Below are 5,992 nucleotides of genomic sequence, written 5' to 3' on the forward strand. Positions count from 1 at the left end.
TCCTATAGTCTTCAAGATGCATGCTTCACATACAACATAGCATTTGTAATGCTTTAACGGTCTCATTCCAAATCCTTATTCCATAATTTTTTGGTCCCATGTTCAAGTTTGGAATGTGTACTACAACTTGAAGACAAAGTTTGCCGAATTCAGTTGAGCAATGCATAAGTTATGGGTCATGCAAGATACCTATATACAAAAAATCCCCTGAATCTCACAAAAAATGGCTACACCCAAGCAAACAATGACCTTTAGGTAATCATCATCGGAAGGATGCATGATTGCATTTATTATTGTATGAGACTATTATTCATACCCATAAATCAGTTCTAGAAGGCTCATGATTTTGTGAGTCTGTAATACATCTCTCTCTCTCTCTGCAAGCCTCCTCACCTCTCTCTCTCTATGTCACCCTCTAAGATATATTACCCTCTAAGATGTATAAGTCACTCATCATGTTGAGCATGGAGAGTGAAGAGAAAGAGAATAATATCAATTATGTAAGACATTAAATAAAGTCTATGCTTCAAATAACCTCAAAAAAACTATTCTTCAAATGACATAAAAAAATAAACGTAAATGAGGTATGTTACTCTCCTTCAAAGTCCTCCATAGATTAATGAATTGATTACACATATATTTTAGGGTAGAATGTAATATTGGGAAGGACGCATAGTATATATTTTTGAAATAATGTACACAAGATGCTCTATGATCACTGCTTCTAGTTTGAATATGTGAACATAAGTTGGCCTCCAAGGCTTATCTCTAGAGGTTTGGGGATTGAGCTTCCAATATTGAAGCCATGGGTTCAAATCTTTGGGCAACTACCTTTAAGGCCTCTGTACTAGCGGCGAGGGGGGTAAAACTCTTCTGATTGACCTCATTTCATTGGGGACACAATCAGCGTAGAAGTACGTGATCCGGACATATATCTAAGTTCATAGAAATACAAAAGGTGTGATAAGCCCACCTTTTAACTCTACTTTCTTGGACGCAGAAAGCGAATCCATGTTGCTATCTCTAACAGAAAACATAGCACTGCAAACAGGCACAGCATCCCTACGTATCCGTCTCTCCAACTGCCGCCTGGCTGCAAAATGTTGAGGCCTTGGAAGATGTTTATGATGGCCAGCACAACGATGGTGTATCCCATGGAATGATGGTAGACGTTCCAGCAATTTCTGGCCTTGTGATCTTTGCCCGGCCGAAGGAGCAGTGACAAAACTTGTACAGTTCCCAGAACGAAGAGGATTACCCCGATGTTATAGTGGGAGCGATGGACGGCCGGCGACAGGCTGCGGAGTCTCATCCCCATCGCCCAACTTACCACCCCCAGAGCGTAGCCAATCGTCTGGCAGGAAACGTGGATATAGAACCAAGCTGGGTTTGCCGAGGGGAAGGGGCGGAAGTAACGAGCAGGGATGATGCCCAACGGAAGCAGAAACCCCCACGAGACTGTGCTGAGAATGCCGTGCCGGCGTTTCAGGGAATCGTTAGGAGGCGATAACACTCCACTAGTGGATTGGGCTGTGTACATATCGATGGCCTGGTAGCTGCTCAGGGCCTCGGGGGAGGTATCGTGAGGCTGAGGCTGGAAGTTGTCGACGGCAGGCCCTCTGTTCCACACATGATTGAGCGTGGTCAAGTTGGGCGGCAGCTGCAGCTCGGCAAACATGCTCATGGAGCTTCCGGAGATCTCCACGGCCGAACTCTTGATGACCAGGTCGACGGGGCTACAGGAGAGGGGAGGGGGGGGTCCGGTTTGCACCTCGTCGGTCAAAAGGTAAGGGAGGAGGTTACTGCCGTTGTGGGGGGAGTGGAAGGCGATAAGGACACTGGAGCCGACCATGGAGAGAGAGAGGGGGTTGATGCCCCAGCCAACCCAGCCGGAGGGACTGGGGGCGGTACCAGAGAAAGCAATAAGGAGGGTGTTGTTGGTGGAGAAGAGGGTCCAAGCGAGGGAAGCGCTTTGGGTAGGGAGGGAGGAGCATTTGTCGAAGGTGATGAAGGAGCCATTGAAGGAGAGGGTGGTGGTGCATGGATGTTGGGCTATGGAGGAATGGACGTAGAAGAAGAAGAAGAAGAAGAAGAAGAGAAGCTGCAGCACAAGAGCTGAGGAGAACAAGGACTCCCCCATACGAGCTTTCAAACCATCTCAACATTTTGATTGAGCTTTTCAAATACTAAGCTCGTTGTTCTCCACGCCGGGTTGGCCGGCAGGTCGTCAAAACCTTGAAGTTCACTAATCCCTCTCTCTCACGGCAAGTGTCACACCAGTAGAGCTCACACAAAACCAGAAAACCGGAAAACCAACCTGCGACCTATTTACATTGCATTTGCAACATTTCTCCAAAACTTATTCTCATTTTCAATTTTCCCCTCCAAACTTTCTACAAACTATGTACAATAACCCTCCAACATTCCCATTTTCAATTGTACCTCCAAAATCCTAGGCAACTTAGCTGAAAAATTTGCAAATTATCAAGAAAAACTTTGAGAATTTGAAACCCCACCTTTTGTTATTTGTTAAGAAACATGTCTTTTGTGAACACGATGTCACACCTGTCCGAAAACGAGGGAGCAATGGTGCAGGGCGTTTTGCTATTGCAGAGGTAGAATCCCACAAGGGGATATAGCAAAGGGCCGAATGGCTGCTCATGTGAAAGTTGTCTAATGGCTCAAAGCTGCTCGCTATACAAATGCTGTTTTAGATTGTGCATGGGGCGATGCATAGTCCAATCATGAAATGAGGAGTAGGAACGTCCATCAATCCATCAAAGTAGGAAATACAGAAGTACTCGAACATGAATACTCTTTGTCTTCGTCTAGATGGTTATGAAACCCACCTTATGCATTAGAGAAAATACAAACGCTATTTTAGATTGTGCATGGGGCGATGCATAGTCCAATCATGAAATGAGGAGTAGGAACGTCCATCCATCCATCAAAGTAGGAAACACAGAAGTACTCGAACATGAATACTCTTCGTCTTCGTCTAGATGGTTATGAAACCCACCTTATGCATTAGAGAAATGGGCCACATGACCATTTTCAATGGCGAGTGGTGTCATCCATGAGCCATTTTTCTCATGCAAGAGAATGTGATCGAGTGCATTTCTTGTGCATTCAAGTCTGGAGTGGTTGAAAACTAGTGTTGATAGAGACCTGTGGGTGAATCTTTTGTTCGCAACTCAGCAAAGTTACATTCCGAGCCATCTTATAAGGCTAATGGCAGCTGCTCAGGCTTAGAAGATTAATGGCATCCAAATTTAATTCTACAAATAATCGGATGGTCAAGAAATGTTTGGAACAGCTCGTGGAACTTGATGATTAGAATATGTATGGTCAGACATTCATTCATCTTTATAACAACGGATTATGTAGCATTTGAGTAGTCTAGATTCTTGCTTCATGCTCGTGTGGTATGCGAGTTTTGGCTTCTAGGTGTATAAGCTCCTATGGTATGGGATGCAACTAGGCCACTGTAAGGGGAATAATCTATCATGGTGAACTAGACCTCAAACCTAGGAGTGGTTCTTATATCTAGAATCGATGGTTAGGTGGTGAGCCACATATGAATTGTTCATGATAGAGTGTCTACTTTATTTGTGGAATCCAAGTTTTAAAAAAATAGACCAAAGACAAGGAAGAAGCGACCCTCAAGAGTCATGCATGAGGTAATGCAAAGGGCCCAATATAATTTAAAAATGAGGAATGCACATAGTTTCATATCTCAGATAATCAATAGGAGGGGTTCAAAATGGGGAGCCTACAGAGGTAGAATCATCTTGCTTAGTTGGATAAATATCTACATGTAGAGTCAATGGAATGGCTCAAAATTCATTCTCTCATAAGATTTTTACATGGCCTTAGACCTCCAATAGTCTACATGGAACCATGGATTAAGAACATAAGAAAAGCCTCATCATCATAAATGTTTGATTCTTAAGAAAGGACTTCTATGATTTCCTATTTAAGGAAAGCTCTAAATCAAGGATTTGGGTAGTCCACCTTCTTACTAGAGCAATGGTATCCGAACTTTATTCATGATAAGCCTACATCCCACTACAAGGCATAGGCCCTTTTTCGACGAAAATACCGACGTTTTTTACACTAATTTTTTTTTAAACGAGCGTAAAGGTCGTTATTAACGTCGTTATAAGCATTGAAAAAGAACGATCGCTATATAAGCGTCGCTATATAGTGACACTAGTAAATGTTGCTATATAGCGACACTAGTAAATGTCACTATATAGCGACGATTAACAGAACTAAAAAAAAAGCATTAGTGGGGCTAAACAGGGCCATAGCAAGCCCTGTTTTGCCCCACTAATGTTTTTTTTTTTGGTAATTATAAAAAAAAGTTTTTAATTATAAAATTTTCCTTGCGAAAAGGGTGATACAAAATCGCTCAAATGAAATGATCGGGTAACAAAAGCATATACATGTTGAAGATATACAACATTGTTTGTTACAAAATTACCCTTTCAAAAAGGGTGATACAAAATCGCTCAAACGAGCCGATATACAAAATGATATCCATGGCAAAGTATATGCAAACTACTACTACTACTAATCATTCGAATCATCATCGTCCTCCTCGTCCTCGTCTTTGCTAGCCTGATCCTTGGTCCTCGTGAGTTGTGCCTACTCCGTGACCCTCGTAAGCTATGCTTGTGATCCCTGGCCCTCGTGATCGCTCACCTCCGGTGATGGGATGCTCGAGCTTTGACCCTAAGAGTGAAACCATATTAATTGAAAATTAGATTGGAATGTAAAGAACAAAATAATTTAAAAAGTGAGATTACAAGTAGGAGTAGACTTATACCGTGCGAGCAGCCACCTCAGCCCAATCGACCGTTGCTCCCATTGCCTCCTGCTCAATAAACCACAGCTTTGTTCCTATGCAAAAAGCGCATCGCGTCTCTGCATCTATAGGAAGACGACCCATCGTAGCTTGCTGTGGACCCAGTTTACGAGAGTTAGATAAAGTGCATGTAATATGTAGTAAAACAAATAGAATAATACATTAAATGAGAAGAAGTAGACTTACCACGGTTGCCTCGAATGCCAACCATCCGCCTGTAGCAAAGTGTGAAGTATGTATGGCATCCAGTTGTCTCCTCGCAGCCCTCCTCTGACCCTCGAACATTCGGGATGGTCCCTATTCTGCTTCTTAAAGAACTTCTAATTAGCTTTGTCTGCCCAGCTGGGTTTAGCCATCCCCTTTGTGATGGAAGTACACAAGGTTGATCTACGATGCTTCAAGACCAAACCCATGCGCTCTCACATGTAATTCTCATTGAACTCCCAATTTGGTGGGTTATGGTATTTTTCTTTTAATTCATCGATGACCGCCTGCTTCTTTTGGTCATCTTGATATTGCCAATTAGTAGCAATGCTGCTCTTGAAGTGGTGGCTCATCAACCACCTCATGGTGGCCATCACTGCTTTGCCCTTTCTATCTTCTATTATCTCTCCGGTAGCCATGATTTGATAGGAGAGGTCCTCGACTGGATAAGGAGGACTCATGGTAGTGGCAGAGTCAGAGCGAGTAGAAGCTGTACGAGTGCTTTTAGAGCGAGAAGTAGTAGTGGGAGTAGGAGAGGGCAAGGGACCTGACTAGTACTGTGTCTCGGGACAAAGTGGAGACTTGTAGGGATGTGAATGTGCTGACCCATCTACATCTCCCGAGTTAGCACAACATAAGCAGTCCCTCCTACTCTTCCTTCCATTACGATAGGTACGCTTCTCAAAGGGATTGGATTGAGGAGACAAGCATAAGCCTACAAACACAGAGAAAGCATAAGCCTACAAACAAGGAGAAAGAGGAGGAAGAGAAATACCAAAAAGATTAGAAGAGGTGAGTCTTCTTTCTTTCACAAAATCTTGTTTTTTGTCTTTAACCCTTGAAAATCAAGTATGAAAACTAGACATAGCCTTAGCAATACAAGGAGAAACATGCTTCAACACTCACAAAATGAAATCT

The 5,992-nt window shown here is 43.0% G+C and overlaps 1 pseudogene; it reads right to left on the reverse strand.

Moving 5' to 3' along the window:
- Window positions 1-982: 982 nt before the first annotated feature.
- Window positions 983-2,140, reverse strand: LOC147884916 (cytochrome b561 and DOMON domain-containing protein At2g04850 pseudogene; annotated as a pseudogene).
- Window positions 2,141-5,992: the final 3,852 nt, after the last annotated feature.

Source organism: Dipteris shenzhenensis, chromosome 26, assembly GCF_047967505.1.
Source record: "Dipteris shenzhenensis isolate YYH24624 ecotype China chromosome 26, Dip_SZ_1.0, whole genome shotgun sequence".
In the NCBI taxonomy this organism is placed as follows: domain Eukaryota; kingdom Viridiplantae; phylum Streptophyta; class Polypodiopsida; order Gleicheniales; family Dipteridaceae; genus Dipteris; species Dipteris shenzhenensis.